Raw genomic sequence first — 19,164 nt, forward strand, 5'->3', positions numbered from 1 at the left:
CTATTACCACTTTATAGTCACCTCTTTCATTTTTTTTTTCAATGTACAGATAGGTACTCCGGGTTTGGCTTTGTATTATAGTATGTATAGACAGATTAAATATATTGGCACTCATCGTCATCTTAGTAGGTCAAGAGAAAGAAAACTCCAACATTTTATCATTCACACGGTCCATTAATGAGACCCTCGACCTAATTTTCCAAGCGACTAACACCTGTTTCTAATCATAATTGGGTGCAAAAGGCCATTAATAAACACGACACTTAGCGATGACAATTGCCGACATTTCTGCGTGTGTTTCACTTTCATTAACTGTCGCTGATGACGTAACGTGCTGATTTATGTACGAATGATGTTATTTATTTACGCATACACGCATCCGGATAGTTTCGACATATGGCGCGGTGATTTATTGTGAGAAACAAACTTTAACAAACTACAAGTCTAGTAAAAATAAAGTAAATCACCTCAACAAAATTAACGAAGTAAAATGTGTTTGTGTGAAATATTGCATATTACTAAATATTTCCAGCTTTAAATAACGTATTTTTCCTAAAATTACAATACTTACATTTAAATTGTTATAATTTCAGCAAGAGCACCTTGCTTCATTATTGATTACAAATTCATTGACCTCAACTAATGTAACAAATTGATTCGCAGGACGCCGACGAGTCGTATACTTATAAGTACTAATTAGTAATTGTGACGGTAGTACATACAAGCGCCCGTTGAGTGCAGCGTGCTCTCCACACACTCACAAGATCAAAGAAGATCGATCACCTCCAATTTGTAAACATCTAAACACATCGGCTTCCACAGCGCATGTGACGGAATAACAACATATTTTCTTAGAATATTAACTCAGATTTGATTTTCCGTTCACTTGCTTAATATTAACTCTCGGTTAATCCGACGCTAATAGATATAGCCTTGACAGTTCTAAACGTTTATCGATGGTCAGTGTGAATGTCTTCTATATTTACACTGATCCGTGTTGATAAATATGGCACCCGGATGGCAGCGTTAATAGCAACAGAGAGCGTGGCTCGTCCGCACAATGTCGGCTGTGACAGCTAAAGAGTACAACTACTTAATGTCAAAAATAACTAAATGTAGAGAGAGACACATAACGTCTATACTATTCAAAAATCTGTGGATATTCTTCCTACTGCGTACTTATAACCTTAAAACCTTTCATTATTTCTTAAACCTTTCATTAGCAAATTATCTAAAACGTCTAACATTTTTCATAATATAGAAATGCACCTATAAAAAATTTGACGCAGGTCTTTAAGTAACTTAATAATCTCTTTTTATATTTTATAATTTTCAGCGCCCATAAAGGCACGTGGAAGCAAAAGAGTAATAAGCATCAATAGCTTAACGAAGAGAAGTAAAGATTGAAGAAATGGGCACAGATTTGGCTCTACCCATCACGGCAAGCAACTCTAACTTTTTTAACTTAACCTAGTGAAGTACGTAAGTTCTACCAACCAGACTGAGATTAATGTTGTGACAGAGTCTTACTTTTCTCACTTGGAGAGGAAGCCGATGCGTAACATTGAGATCGTATAAGTGTCATAAATTATTCATTACTAATTTTATAATTTGAGTGTTAAAGTGAGACACAATTTATTAGCAAAAGTATTAAAACTTGCCAAATGACGAACATTATCAAACTCTCGACAAAGTGGTTAACCACCAGACAATCACGACCATACGGCGAATGACTTTAGCGGCTACCCGCTTCCATTTTGTAAATATCATTTTCAGACACAATTATTATGTTTACAGATGTACGGAAATATTATAACACCGCGAATGCGAATATCCGCATCTGATTCCTAGCTGATTGGCATCAATAATTCGATAACTACTAAAACACGTGTCAATCATATTTTTATAATTAGACCGTGCGCTTGTCGAAGACAACAATATTAAAAATATATTAGATAATCCTTTTACAATATTTTTCCCTGAAATCATGCATTCCATCAATACCATACATTTTAACTATTTGATCAACATCTCATAAGTAAGTATACAAATAACCTAATCAACATTTCACAGAAAAACTTCTAATTTATGAGTCAATTAAAATATATATATATATATATATATATATATATATATATATATATATATATATATATATATATATATATATATATATATATATATATATATATATATATATTTTACGTTCTCCCACTGTACTGTACTGTACTGTAGTAAGCAACAAAAAATAAAAAGAGATAAATACTATTTCTAAATGTATGCTCTAAATCACAGGCAGTACAAGACAGTGTGCTTATACGGAAACTCATACCACGCTACAAGGGGTCGTAAATGACAAAAGTACAGGATTTATGCAGTATATACCTACCTATTACTATACATAAAAATACAACGTATGACACTATTAAGAACCAGGATAGAGAGAATAATAGATTACTGGTATATTGCTATGTATAATAGATCTAAGTAGAAAATTGGGCAATAAACGATTTTTTATTTTTGTTGTAGTATTTTTTATTGTTACATAGCGACTTTTTTTACTCTACCTCCGCAAAGCGAATTCACCGCACCTAATACGAAGTGACGTGCAAGAATCATTATCTATATTCCCTCATTGTTCTTACTTTGTAGTTACAAAGTAGCCAAGCCATAAGCAGTACAACTAATAAGGTTCCGATTCAATTCCTTGAATTCATTTGGACCAGTTTCAAATTTAAGTAAAATAAGTTAATTTAAAGTACAGTTATCAAGATAATCATCTCTCATTATAGATACTTAATCTAACAGAACACGATTAACATCACTAATTAACATCAAATGCAATGAAGGCACATTACCATGTCCATACAAAAAAAACGCTCAGCAAACTGTAGCGTGGCTGAGGACGCATTCCTGCGCACCCCTTTGATAATACAGCCATGAGTTTATAAGTATTATGTTTTACATTAATTGATAACATGAACCGACATAAATATTCGGTACGCCTAGTGAAGCACATACGTGATTTAATCATTCCATAAATGTAGGCAAGTAAAGTCGTAAAATAGAATTTATCGACTAAAGCAAAACACGTAGAGTCGACAAACGAGTGAAACGAGTAACGTACACTGTTACAGACTCCAATTATCTCGTATTCCGCACGAATGAGCCAACGCTCATTACAATCGCAAATGTTTATACTATTATGTTTACTGTTACTTGATGTTTGCTAATATTTGTAATATCAATCAGATGCTAAGGTAACAACTTCTACAAAAAAAAGCATTAACCAGTTTTACGGCAATCAGGTTTTGTTTTGAAATTATTGCTGATTGATTTGGAATCAGGTATTATTTATTTAACAGTAGCTCATTATACTACGTATGTTACAAGGAAGTTGAAATAGGCACATAAATGAATTAAAATATTTATTATTATAATTATAAAATAACGTAAACAAAATAAATGATTAAATTAGTCAGATTTATTATGGAAATATAATTATTTCTACAAATATCGTTAATTTGTATAATTGCGTAGCTTTCTGAAATTTATTCAAGTGTGAATCCATTCACATTTTAAAAGAAATATAGAAAGACGCTTGGGTGTAAGGCTTTTGGCCGCTTGCCAACAATCTCACGGCTCTTGTCATACTCTTCAATACGAGGCTTAAACCTTAATTTTCTTGCAAACTGGTAACACGTGAACTTATTATTACAATACTTAGCATATTGCACTCCTTACAGCATAGCAATAGACATAGAAAACGTACTATTCTTAAATTAATATCTAGACCGAAATACTTTAGATTTATAAAACAAAGTCAACATACACAATCGTATCGCACTCCACATTTTTCTTATTTAAGAACAACAAAGATGTTTCTCATAATTCCCAAATGCTATCCGTCTTGTGAAAAATATATTGCGGGCGCCGTTCAATAAGTAATATGCGCTAATAATAATAATTCAATACTATGTAAGCAAATTACCGCCGAAACTATTTATAGGAGCTGTTCATTACATGTAAGATTTACTACAAAATATACAGCAAAATATATTGTTTTAAGTTCTTTAAATCATGCCGTGGGTAAACAACGCAATAGATTTTTAACAAACAAAATTTCGTTCATCCATATAAATTTATATAAATATAATATATACTTTATTATTCCATGATAAATCTCTTTTAAATTTTTCCAGTATATTCATGATAAACATTTTGTTATTATTTAATTTTTTAGTATTTATTATTTAATTCTGTGATTATCTATTACTTGTATCTCTGTAATATAAAGAATGACTTCAGTCTCTGCGTCCCAAAGCTTTACTGCTAAAATCGGCATTAGTAACATAAATAATAAGATAACGCTCTAATTTTTTAATAACAATACTTCCTTGAATCTTACCACCATTTACAAATTTACGACGGGTACTCCAAAATTTGTTAGCTAGTCGCTATCGCTACATTTAAACCTCTTAAATTTTCTTCAATGACGATAGAGGACATAAAAAAATAAAATTTAGCAACGCAGCGAGTAACTTTCTCCTAAGAGACCATGGATGAAAATAGAAATTCCATGGCACAAAACTGCAACTTAAGATCGCTTTAAAAGTTAAATGAATTGTGGCTAGTTTTGAGTGCCGCTGTCTGTCGAGCTTTAAGAACTATTCGAACGAGTACACTTGAGCTTCAGTTGGTAAGGCAAGTGGCAACACAAGCATAAGTTGAAACTGCAGTGCGTTCAGATGCAAATCGAGCTCCGTGATTCATGATTATTTTATGAAATCCGCAGTTCAGATGCTCGCTAATTTGTTATTTAACGCAGCTATCCATTTTATTTTTACTGACAATCCACTCTGAACAATCTTGCCAACTCCATCCATTTTTATTTTTATTCACCTATTTGTTTTTAGTAATTTGCGTATATTTGGATTGTAGCTAACATTTACGCACCAGATTTTAAAGTGTAGTCTCAGTAAAATATGCAATTAAGCTCAGTAGTCACAAATAAAGGACGGAGCACAAACAAACGATCCGATCAGTTAAATTTGTTGTCGTGGCATTAATTCGAAGTACCAGAATTAACAGTTTAATGATGCAACAAAACGTATCAAGTGCCAAATTAATGTTTAAATCCGCAACGCAAAGCCAACCGGCACTGCCCTAGCATAATTGCGTTATGGATAGTGGTGACGTGTACATCACAAATAGGTGCCTATCTGTAGATCGGAGGCGGTGACGAGCTAGTCCCGAGAGTGGGCAAAGCTGGTGGGCTGCCAGCGTCAACCTGCCAACTGGGTGAACTAGGTCTCGCTGCAGGCGGGCTGTCTCCTGCGCCCGTTATCTTATCGATTTATAACAACACACTGCAGCGATCACAATAGGTGCTCCTCCACTTATATAACGTTAGTGTTTATTTTCAGAACTATTTACTCCGGGTTTATTTGCGCATACTAATAAAATAATGCGTGCATATATTAGTCTAAAGATAGTCTAAATACCAGATTCCAGGATTTCTTAGTTAAACGCAGAATCGGCTACAACTGTAGTATCAAATAAGTAAACAGTAGTTACGTATTTTAATGTAAATTATTGAAATCTATGCACGAAATACCGTGGTTAGCACCATTCTCTATCAGACGTTTTATTGCCTTCTATGGTTTAGGTGGAGCTTTAATAAGTTTTAATATTAAAATATAGAAACAATGTTAAGCATTGCATTCTTTCCTAGTTTTATAAACATCTGGAAGTAATAGAAATAACTAAAGAATATATATTTGCATTAAGTAAATTAAACTATCGACCTACACACTGAACTCACCATCAGTCATAACGTAACCTTATCGCCGTATTTCCATTGTAATGATTGAAAGATATGAATTTTATCCAGAACCAATCTAAACGTCATTACATCGCGTCAGAGCTAAAAGTAAAATAAATAAGTTTATACCATCGCTACGCCATCAACATTAATCAATCATCCCGGGGTAAATAAATTCCGTGCGCGATGGGCAGTGTGCAGTGGTCCCGCGACCACGCAGCCTAATTAGATTGCCTAGAACCCGACTTTACTCTTATCATTATAATCGTTAATAGTCCGATAGCGGGACGGTTGTCTCCACTAACGCACTATCAGGGATCACTACGTATCGTTGTTAATATGAAATACATCACTTCAAATTATTGATAAATATATTGTGATATGTGTGTTTCGTATAATGTTGAATTAACATATACGCATTTCGTTTATTTCCTTTTACATGTACTACTTTTATAGACGTCTTGTAGAAAACCGGAAACTCAGTGCAACCAAAACAGTGAGGAAGTTACTACTAGTGGCAATATGGAATAAAAAAAACTAAATAGGTTTATTATTTTCACTAATATATTTTGAATCTCACAAAAGAACAAAGTTGCAAAACCGCAGCTTATTATCAGCACCCTCTAAATCTTTATAACATGTCCAGTGTTAGTTAAATGTTCATTCAAAATTAAAGTAACAACATGCACATCAAATAATTAACACCAAAAACATAGTGAATAAGTGACGTGGTTTGTAGTGGATATTTGAAGGAGGTAAACTGAAAGCTTCAAAGCTCTCTCTACACGTTTTGATATACGATCGGTGTCGCTTGACGTCGGCCAATCTCACCCTCTTTTAGAGAGTTCTACACTTTTGCCGTCAATACCTATTATCTAGTGCAGTATTAAAACTGTTTACATTTTTAGAGGCATTTCATCAATTACAATAGTGTAGTGGTAACGGTTTTTCCATGTGTTAAAAATCTACGCACAAATGTTGATGAAAGCGCTATGAAATAATTGGTACACAGGCTATATGTTGACGAATAAAGTAATAAACTATGGCAATTAAATAGGATATTATAATAAACGTATAACGTTTATAACATTATACAATGTAACGTTGTAAAAATTAATGCATTTTATATACATACATAAATATGGAATAATATTTTAAACATGAGAATCATAAAAATATTGTACAGGATCGTGTAGTTATAGGCTTGATTTATCAACGCAATTATTATATCATGGCATTATCAAAATATCAAAACTAGCTAAACACTGCATATCTTCTGATTATCTTCTTGGCACACAATCAAGTATCAAAAAATGTTTTTCGTAATAGCAACTAGCGCAAGGACACTAAGATCAGAAAGTCTATCGCACATCGACTTAAAGATAAAAACGAGGTTTCAGATATAAACACAACCAAATTTAAAAGAAAATCTGTATTTATAGAAACTAGAAAATATGCTTTTTTGTTATGGTTATTTTTAAACAATGTTAAAGTTTTGTAAAAATATAAAACTGCACATCCTTTAAAATACTCGTATTATGCAAGTATCGAAAAGTGAACACAAGGTAACTTGTACATTACAGTATAGAATTCTTACTCTAGTACCCATATATTTCGATTTTATTACTGTTTTCCGACCACCATGATTATCTCTGTACACCCCTAAGTTTGAGATATAGAGAATTCCTACGGCATTAATTCTGCCTGTATACATTTGTATATTAAGTACTAAATATAAAAATAAATAAATATTTACTGAAATGTGGGTATAGACAAGAAATACCCAACGTGTGTTTGGCATAACAATAATGTGAAGCATACTACATACTTTACTAGTTTACTTATAAAAGCTATTAATCAGTGTTTTAAGCAGTCATTGTACAGGTTCTTTTAGTGAAACTCTTTAATAGACCGCATGTAGAACACCTTACTACTTTTGAAACCCACGTTACTCTTGTTTTAATAGCTTTTGATGTTTTTCTGTAGTGCGCCTCTGTTAAAATAAATATCTACCAATATATAAATCGTTTAATAATACCTACAATTTTGCCAATTTATTCCTTAAAACCATGCGAGAATAAAAGATATAAATAAATATATATGTACTGATAAATGTCGATAAGTCGCTTTATTGTATTAACGGAGAGCTTATTTTTCAGTGAGCTTAATCGAATTATATTATTGTATATCAATTTTTAGATGAATATTTTTATAGCCAAATTTTATGTAGCTATATTTATAAATATATATAATTATTGTACAATATATTTGTACAATAACGTGAAGATAATCAAACTTTCAACAAATACTTTTTAAATAATAGTATTTATTTTACAATTCTAATAACAAACTAAATATTAACGATCTGTAATCAATAGTTAGAATCATAAACAATTAACTATAATAAATAGTAAATGAAATAAAAACGTTAATAACCCTAGATTACATAAGCGTGCTGTATTGTGATAGGTCTACCAGATTAGTACAAAGTTGTGTATCAGATTTAAAGGCCAGATACACACGTGAGTTAGGCACGAACAGAGAGTGTTTAGGGCGCAGCGTGGGCCGCACCAAGTTAGCCCGGCCTTTGTTCTGCAGCCTGGACCGATCGATATGAGTGCCCGAGTCCAACTTACATATCGCTTCCTGTCTATCCGTATATATTGACACAATTCTAAATAAACACTGCACAATATACTTCGACATGACTGTTCCCATTAATCAATACCCTCAGGTATACATTACCGTTCCGAATCAAAGGCATCGTCCTTTGTTCTTGTACTAATAAAAAACGCAACATACGTTGCAATTTCATTGAGTATGTATGTGTGTTTGACATTATAACCCTTTACGTTTCTTACAAAAGACTAACCACGGAAGAAAAAAAAAATCTTAAAACACATATAAGTACATATATTTGGAAATTATTATCAAAAATATGATTATGCTTATTTTGATCCCAAGATGATATAAAGCTATAGACGAACAGAAAATATTGTATTTAGTATTCAGCATTTAAACCAACGTTTATTCGCTGAATAGACTGGAATGGCAATGGACGTTAGACATTAAATATAACACAACTTTTTGCGGTATTATTTATTTTAATACAAATCGATGAAGACGACATTGTGTGATTTAAAATGAATATTACGCTAAAACTCTAAGAATCTTTTTGTGGAAAGCGAGACGACCTCACTAGCTTATTATTAAACATCACAATTTATATATACGGTATATATCCGTTAATAATATTAATACCAATCACAACTTTACGAAACTAAGTAATGCATGTCACACCACTACTTACCCTTGTGATGCTGACCGATTACCTGATGCTAAGTAAAATTAACATCTACCTAATAGGGGACCGGACAGGTATTACCAAAAAATCAGAAATTCAGTTTAAAGTAAAGTTTGTAATATTAAAAATATTATCTCATATTTGTTTTTGTAAAAGAGTTGTGATTTGTATTTTAAATCAATAAATAAAATACAATAATTATAATATTTTTAGTCTATTCTTTACGGCAAATGAAACACCAATCACGGCGCATGACGTCACACGTGGGTAAAATGTAAACAAACAGACGTCATCTGGATGTCATACCGCGTTGTGTTATTTTAATTCTTTAAATGTGTTTTTGACACAGAACTGCTCTAATAATCACTTTGATGTAAGTAAATAAAAAATAGTGTTTCGGTTTAAAATAAATCGATGAATATTTCAATTAATTAAATCATTTGTACACCCAGGGAGGTTATGGTTATGAGATGTATTTATTTATGTTTTAGCTGCCACATGATATGGAATAGAATATTTATTTATATAGAATTCTGGTTGTTACACAGTAACCTGAGATTGCCTGAGATTAACACGGTCTATGCAGTGTTGCCAGATCATAATTTCTCTTTACCCCAGGATTATTTGGAATTTAAAATTTTACCCTTAAATCAATCATAAATAATTCGGTACTTATTTTCTATATCCTTATCTATGCAGACGCCACTTCTTTCTTCACTTCCACTTCAATAATTATTAATTTAATTATCTCATTTTATTAGGAACAACTAGCTGTACACGAAAATTGTATTGAATAAAAATTATAATTGTTTCATGGCCTACAATTTTTGTAGGAAACATCTTTCTCTAAGCTCAATATTTATTACAATACCGTGAAACAATAGCTTTAATACCTTAACTCGTAGAATTACCCCAAAATTACCATAAAAAATACCCTGCTGATTCAGTTTTACCCTAAATCTAGGGTAAATAACCCTAATCTGGCATTATAAAATCACTGTTCAAATGACAAGACTTGTCAAGTTGCTTTATCCACGTATGACGTCACACGAGACGAAATGACATAATGTAGCGTTTGCGCGGGAATTATAGCTATTTAACATTTGGGCATGGTTTTATGTACTTTTTAAGCTTTATTTGTGCAAAATACTATTTTTCTTGGCTATTTATATCCACAATGATCAATTTAAAACACCTTCTGAAAATTTGTCCGGTCCCCTATTGTAATGGCTCATAAGAGTAGCAATATGCTAAGGTATTTATATTTACTGGGTATTGTGACAAGGGCAATAATATGCTTCAAAATTAAAACACATCGGAAAATACTAACACATTGCTGTAGATGTACCACCACCTGTCAAGATAATTACTGGAGAACAAATAAGGACAGAAAAACAAATAATGATAAAGCATATTGTATATTTAGTTACTGTTGAGAATTATTAAAATACCGCTCAACTATATATTCTTTACTGTCCCTTTGTTTAAAATAGAACAGCAAATAATATACAGTACGTATCGGATAAATGTCACAACTCACAGGTTGCTTCGCGGATTTTCATTTCCGTCGGTCACTATTTAAATGTGCTTCCAGCGTCCGATCTGGAATAACGCGTGCTCTGATGCGGCGCAGCGTGGCAGCGTATGAGATTGACAATTGTTATGATCATGTTGTTAACAGACTTCATAACACTGAATGATAGCCGACACTCATTCTAGATTTTGTGTTAGTACGGCAGACATTGACTTGAAAATTTTCAACACAAAAGCTTATCTCGGGACGACAGACGCAGTTGATGTGTCGTTTGTGTTTTATTATAGGTAAACCTTCGTAATTTATTATACAGTGTATATCAATTCAAAATTTAACATGAATTACATGTTTCAATATAATCTAAGTGGCATATTTAACTATTTCTATTTAATATGCCTGCCTCGGTGGCGTAGTTGTACTGCATGCGTGTTACAGCAGCGCTCTGAGGTACTGGTTTCGATTCCCGGGTCGGGCAAAGTGATATTTGGGTTTTGTGTACTCAGTATCAGCCTGGAGTCTAGAATTCGTGTCCGATATGGCGATAGGCTCGCCCCCAATCACATCACGGGACGGCGAACACACTTGGCGAAAAGTAGGTGTCCTGGTTACGCGTCTACATTCCCCTTCAGGCATAATTACGTGATGTATATGTTAACATTTTAATATACAAAATCCTTTAAACCTTTGTGTTGTAATTATGTTTGGAATGCCGAAGAGCCTAACGGAATTAGGTCAGTAGATGTGAAGGCTGGAACCCCGCCAGATGTTAAATCTCATTGTACTACATAAGGATTATGTATAATCTCCATCCCCTGTGTAATGGAAGAGCACCATTTATAAGCTATGTTTACATAATTTAATCTTTTATTGTACTAGGTACTGGGCAAAGAGACAAGATATCCACACGTGGTAAAGGCCACGGCTGTCAATAAACATAAGCAAGCTCTAACTGGTACTGAACTGCACTCGTCATCCTTGACATCAAGTATAAAGTGTTACAATATCATAAATTATCATATGCTTCAAATCAAAAACACAAAAGTCCATGCACTACTATTCGGTCACAGAGACAGACAATATCGTAGTAAATACCCAGCCTGACTGTATCACCTTTTACATTATAATATTATTTTATAAAACCGCTCTAACCTGTGACGGAGTACCTGCTATCTTTCTATAATGTTGGACTTTGGTTTGGCACTCATCCAGTACAACGTATAACCTATTTGTAACAAAAGTTTGGGATGGGTCAAGGCTGTGGGATCCTAGCCAGAATAAGCCTTCCTGCAAATGTACATGTATGAATAAAACGGGCGCAAGCCGTTGGCTTTGTTTCCTAATACATAGATTATTATTAGGAGCAGGTAATTTCCGTTTTTATGAAAAAGTGAGAAATACTTATGTATTACTTATTTAAATAGGTAGGCACGCGAAAATTGTATATAATATACTTCCGCAGAATTCAAGCAACAACTATTGCAAAACACCATTCTTCCTTGGCATATGACAAAATTATGAGAACTGGTTTATTTAATAATGATTACTTATGTTTACACGAATTTATATTCACAAGCAATTAGGTACCTACTAAAAGTGATTATGTAATAAATGCCCCTTAAAATCTTACAGGTTTGATTATACCAAAATGTTCCTAGATTTGTAAATGCAACTATACAAAGTTATGTTATATAAGCAAAACCTAAAATGTAAATGCCAAGATATTTTAATAAATCTACAATGTCGGTATTAGCGAACGAAGGCAACACTTAAATAAGAAAACAGAAATAAGCGTGTACTACAAGGAAAATGTTAAGTTTCACCTCCTTTCAGCATTCTATTGGACCCACTCCACTAACCATCAGGTGCGGTGGCGTCAGTCTGCCGGGAACGTTTAAAAAATGCTAAATATTATGTAATAGTTCTTTTATGTCTAAAATAATTTTGCAAATAAATGCAAATTTAAAATTACTTTACAAAATATTAACCTAAACATGTTATTAACCGTTTATAAAAATAAAGGATCAATCTCGGGTTCATGATAAACGTAAAAACATGCCTACCAACTTACATATCACCAGTTATGGTGGGCTAGGCTATTGATCTTTATCGAAGACAATTCCAGACTGAGCTTAAAGCAGAGAAACCTACAAATCCCTTTAACCCAAGGAACGGAACCGAGACTGTTCTTTGCATACACAATTCATAACTGTAGCTTTATCCTCGTCGTCAACAAATAACTAACGATAGAACACTGTGCATTTGGAACTAATTAACACAACATAGGCCGCAGCCTTTCCCTGTGCCCTTTAACTATTCACGCTTTCCAGTACCTGCGCCTAGACAGATATGTATATTGTATATTAATGGAACTAATCGATAGCCGATAGCAACCTGGCGCGGTGTCGTAAGACGTTGAATCAATATTAGTTGTAGGTACGTACTTTGTAAATTGCTAGAAACGGCATGCGAAACTATTAAATTACCTAAGTATTTTGACCGTCTCATCTTACTTTTTACTAATATGATAAATGAAAATGTTTGATTGTTTGTAAGAAGTAAACGCAGAAACCGCTACACAGATTTGGATGAAAGTTAGACTGTGGATAATAAAAACCTAGGAAAATAAGTCATGCCCTGAATTGATACAGGTTGCTTCTAGACGGGAACAATACTGGAAAGTATACATAATATACTGATTAATAACAAAATACACATCACGTAGGCCGAGCCACAATTAAGGTACTACCACTACTCCAACATACTACAACGAAAGTGATCATTAAAAGTTTAATCTACGAAAAAACATTGCTTAGAAATTCAGTGGAACGTAAAATTTCCAATTGTCAGGCTTTAGTAGCCAAAGCAAAATACTAAATAACGCTAAGGGTACACGATCAGCAAATAACTTCCTGTTAAATAAATAGTAAGGTCTGGTGTGGACGCGACGTCACCCTGCTGTTTACATACAGTTGCGTGCACGAATTTTATCTTTCTATCTACTCATTTCATTCACGAATACGGACGATGGTGTGTTAGAGTGTATTATAACTCATTTACACATTTTGCTTATTATTATCATAGTGCGGTGACAAATTTAATTTGTTTCATACCTGGCCATTAACAGTTACAATTTTAATAATTAGGTGATGTAGCCAAATATCCACAAAACATGTTTTATTACAGAAATTATATATACTTTAAATTGTAACAAACTAACGAAAAAATACGGAGGGGAAGTAAGAATTCACGATTTGAAAATAAATTATTCGTGAACCTGCGGACATCCGCTATATGAATACGAACTAAATGCGAACGAAGCCAAATGTTAATATTCGTATATTACAATATTTTTCTGAAAGTAAAGTCTTCACACAGATAATCTCACATTTATATGCGCTATATTTGCATTTTAAAACAGACGAAATATTTATAAAATACAGAAAACACTATATACAATATTAATATCAAATAGATTTTTTTTAAATTCTACAATATTAATTATGTGTAGTACTTAATTAACAACAGACTTCAAGGTAAGGGAAAAATGCGTACCTAAGTATACCTATAATATCACTACTAATATCAAAACAATAGGTTTTGTTATCAGTTTATAAAAAGCCAATTGCCAAGTTTTGAATCGTATTAAATACATGAAATTTTAACAATGCACGTAAAGCTTTTAATTTGGCAGACGTTATAGTGTGACGAAAAATATTTTTAAAATAGTTTAGAAACAAAACTTTCCAATGAAACGCTAACGTGTATTATAGCTATTTTTCCAATATAACAACAATTAAGAGTTCGATACATATTTATTATTTACACCAACACTTAACTATTAGTAGTATTACTGTCGACAGTTACAGTATTTTAATAAATACTTGTAAATCATACAAATAGGTAAAAAAAAACACAAAAGCATTAAAAATGTTATGAAATAAAAATTCCTAATTGGTAATCTCTGAATTACTTCCTATTTCCCTTCGCAGGTACAATAATATTATATCCAATTTAAAACATCAATAAGAAAAAATATGTCACATCCTTTCACATTCCAAAAATATCTTCGAAGTAAAAAGTAAAATGTCCCAACAATCTACCTATTGCCAACCGTTGCCGAGTTACCGAATGTCGAAATTACAAAAATGGGTCATTGATATTGTGTTGTACTTGCATCAAAGTAAATTTACGTAAGAAACCGAAAATCATACTCAAACAATTAAGAAATCCAGAACTTTATCACGTCTACTTATAAAATTATGATTTAAGCCTCATTGCAGCTGTAACGACTGCAATTCAACTGTAAAACATAATACTCCCACTGCTTTATATCATACAAAATACCCATAAAATATTAGACTCGTTTTTGAATTATGAATGAAATTGTCGATGTTTACCTTCCCGTACGACCTTGAGAAGAACAAGGAGGGGTGTATCCCAACTATCGATTTCGCCGCCACGTGCTCCCACTCAACTGCCGTCTCACAGATGCACCTGATGAGGCCAGGATGATGTGCAGGGTTCACACAAAGTTGGTGCACAAAAAGCGGTATAATTTTATAAAGCACTACGCGGGATAAGGACGTAAGCGAATGACCCGAACTTAATGATCGTGTACGGATTTTCCAGTAAACGCGCGATCATCGGTGGAACGAGGACAAGAGGTGATGAGCTCGCGAGTGCCAAAGCAGCGAGCGGCGGAACGCGCGGACGCGGACTGCCCGCGCGAAGAGCTCGCCCAACGCGCGCTGCCGCTATTTGCGCCCAAAGCGCCCGTTCACCGCCCACCCCGACCGCAGCCGCCCGCGCCCGCCCGCCCAGAGCTTTCTCTGCGCAGCGCAGTAACGCGACCAAATACACACATAAATTTCCTTCATTTTCCTGCAAACGCTTTTGGTCCGTTACAAGCGAAATTATGCCAAACCTTTGTGTAAGTAGCATCAAATTTAAACTGGAGCAATTTAAATTGGGCCGAACGTTGTAAACGGTTCCTAACAAACATAGTTTGTGTTGAAACATTATTTTCTTTATATTTATAATTAATTTACTGTTTTTTTTTAATTTCTATCATAGATGACACATGTTTACAAATACCATTTTACTAAGTCGATTCGTTAGTGGTATCATTTGACAACCGGCATGATACAATGGTTCATGCCGGCAATTAATGTCTGCGTTAGCAATGTTTTATGTAAACCGGAAATATTTATTTCGGGCCTGGGTATTAGGCGATCGCTGATACCCACGATAGAAGACGTAGGTATATTATATCTAACAGAGTCAGTAACGGATTTGGCCATAGGCCGTATAGCCGTGACCTTAAGACGAGCTCGGCCTTTTGGTGGCATATTTTAAACTAGGAATGGCACAGTTACAATCGAGCCTTTTCTTATTTGCTTTGACAGAATAGGCACCCGGACGCAGGACATGTGGTAAAAACGTGATAGCATATTATACTTAAGCGGCGATTGCCTAGTTGGATGTGGAACGGACTGCCAAGACAAATGTCCGCAAGTTCAAATCCCAAGGGCACACACCTCTGACTTTTCTAAAAAAATCATGTGTGTATTCTTTGTGAATTTATCGTTCGCTTTAACGGTGAAGGAAAACATCGTGAGGAAACCTGCACATCTGAGAAGTTCTTTATAGGAATTTCGAAGGTGTGTGAAGTCTACCAATCCGCACTAGGCCAGCGTTGTGGACTAAGGCCTAATCCCTCTCAGTAGTACAGGAGGCCCGTGCTCAGCATAGGCAAGTATATAATATAGGGCTGATATTATTATTATTATAAGAAATGTATAAATCTAGCACTGCTGGAGATTCAGTGTATAAGTAAGATTGCTGTATGTAATAATATTTTACGCGGTGAGGAACACGAAATATGTAACCTGGTATGAGCTTGACAATGATTGGTGAATTCCTCCTAGCCAAATTTGGCCATAGCGGCCAATCGCAGCAGAGATCGGCCAGGTACTCAAGACATATTATAATGCACAAGTGTGTGCATAAAACACAGGTGCACTCTCTATTCCTTCCCTCTCATAGTCATGTGCGACGGTAATCCGACATGATCTAAGAGATATGGCACTTACGGTCATTCGTGCTTTCCGAAGCACGGGGATATCACACCGCCAACTTCCTGACTCCGAACTGCGACTAAGTCATTTTTAAAATAGACAAACCCAGACACACTTATTTTGGGCCCGATCCGGAAATCGAACCCAAGACTTTAGTGCGGTAGTCGTACTCGAATAGTGTACGGAAGGAACGTCACAGAAGCAGTTAACTAACGATTCTTTCTAATGATGGATATGTTGAATATAACATGTAAAGCAGAAAATTCACTTGCTTTCCACAGGAGTATAAAGAGAAACTTAAATGGAATATTTTCTCACTGTACCGTTACCGACTTATTCTATCGCCTATACGGTCCAATTTAACAACAGCTATTAGTAGGTATTTATAATTTACTATATCGTACCAGCGGTAGCATAAACTACAAAAATAATTTGATAGATTTTATTATTATAAAACTTAAAACCCTGAGGCTTTTTAGTTTTATTGTAACGCTGTAAAATGTGTCGTGAGTTTTATACCTAAACGGAATATTCTATAGGCGGCGTTATTTTTTTTATTTCAAATTGCCTTTTGCGTGTGCTTGAATATAATATTACTATGTCTTATAATGGAAGTCAGATTGGCGCGTACCTAAACATAAATAAAATATATCATATTATGAAGTCTTTTGTGTCTTTATTCCAATAGGCTCCTCATTTTATTGGTGTCCACATTTCTTCCAAAATCTGTAAATGCTAATCAAATAAAAACTTTCTAAACTTCGGACAGTGTCCAAAGTTTTCGTATAAGTACCTACGTAGGTATTTGCAATAATGTGGCAAACAGGAATATTTCGTCGGAATCCATTTTGTTACTGACTGTCCAAAACGCGAAAGCGAGCCGCGCACCGATGGAGAAAACTTTACGCACCCATAGCGTCCGAGACGCTGCTTGACCGCTGCGAACTCGTGGCAAATAAGAAACATATCCTTGCTTCGCATTTAACTCGTCGCAACTCACCAACCTAAATGCGGCCTAAAGTGACCGTGTAGGCATCGAATTTCTGCGTACAAAATATGATATCTAAGAATAAAATTCTGGGAAATCTTTCTCGGGTAAATCGTGGAACACAAACCCGCACAAAATATTGCTCGACCGGAGAATCGAACACCGGACCTCCGGACTAGTTTCTGACTTGTATAAGCACTTATATTACCCAATTGAAGCCTTAGTGGGAGCGAACCGGCCAACGGACGAGGTCCTAGCATATAAGAAGGCCTCGTGCTTAAGTCTCGTTTAGGGAGACGTGGGGGGCCGCCGACGCATCAGTGCCATTCGCGAGATTCGTCACAAATAGCGCTACTTTTGAAGCGAACTAATGTAGAATCATTCTTTATAATAGCACTCATACCATATACTCATATGTCCCGTGTCTATGTAAATAAGGCTATAGACGAGAGACCGACGCGATGTCCAATTGAGGATCTTTTTATGTTACCACCCGTTTACCAACACATCTTATGCATCTTACCTACAAAATTGCCTAATGTTTTCGCTCGCACCCGGAACCTACCGCCAGTCTTGTAAAGGGGCACAAAGAATATAGGCCTCGCAAAGATCAGCCGCCTGGAGTCTCACGTTGGTAAGGCCACCAGTAACATCATCTCAGAACTATTCTTCATCTGGACCGAAAACTGGAATTAAATCTTCAAAGAGTTCTTCTCTAGTGGCGATACCTACCTATACACGTCACCAACGCCTCCCATAATTCGAAACTATTCTGGATATGTCAAATACCTAATGGCATACAAATGTTTTACTTATAATTATCTAATAAATAAAGTACCTGTAATTAAATTATTATTTGTTAGGTATTTAAATGATTTCTAAACAACTTTGTAGTACTCATTACGCGCACATAGGTGACCGGATAAGCCGGATTTGGTATAATTAAAGTTCATGAATAAGGGCAGAAAAAAAGATTCATGTATAACTGCCCGCGCTCACATACACAGCCTTTCCGCTACAAAAATCCTTGAAAAGCTTCAGGACGCCTGCGCCATCGATTAAAAAATATATTATTCCCCATAGAAGCAAATATCCGGGGAAAAATGTAACTTATATTATATTAATTTATTTATCAATCTTTTTGTCGTCGATACTGTCACATCTCTAGCATACTGCTTAAAGTTAGTAACAACTTGTGATAACTTTGTAAATTTGAAATGCATGAATGACTATGCATCCTTTTGGAATAGTTTATGAAAGCCATAAGATAACATTGTATTAATATATTATACTTATACTAAATAGCTATTTTAGCGTGATTTCTGTGACTACTTATTATTCTCAGACCTATACACAGCATTTCTGATAGTGACAACCAGAGACCAATAAACTAGAGTGACATATTTGAACACAGTTGCCCGACGAAGGGTTTTGTCC

At 34.5% G+C, this 19,164-nt stretch overlaps 1 protein-coding gene across 3 annotated transcripts in view; it reads right to left on the minus strand.

Moving 5' to 3' along the window:
- LOC115439980 (potassium voltage-gated channel protein Shab) overlaps positions 1–15,420 on the minus strand; it is a 47,666-nt gene extending 32,246 nt beyond the window's left edge. For all 3 annotated transcript variants that reach the window (XM_030164086.2, XM_030164085.2, XM_030164084.2), the window contains exon 1: positions 15,060–15,420. The gene's annotated coding sequence lies outside the window, so the exon portion shown is untranslated. The remainder of the gene's footprint in view (positions 1–15,059) is intronic.
- Positions 15,421–19,164: the final 3,744 nt, after the last annotated feature.

Source organism: Manduca sexta, chromosome 15, assembly GCF_014839805.1.
Source record: "Manduca sexta isolate Smith_Timp_Sample1 chromosome 15, JHU_Msex_v1.0, whole genome shotgun sequence".
NCBI classification, from domain to species: Eukaryota; Metazoa; Arthropoda; class Insecta; order Lepidoptera; family Sphingidae; genus Manduca; species Manduca sexta.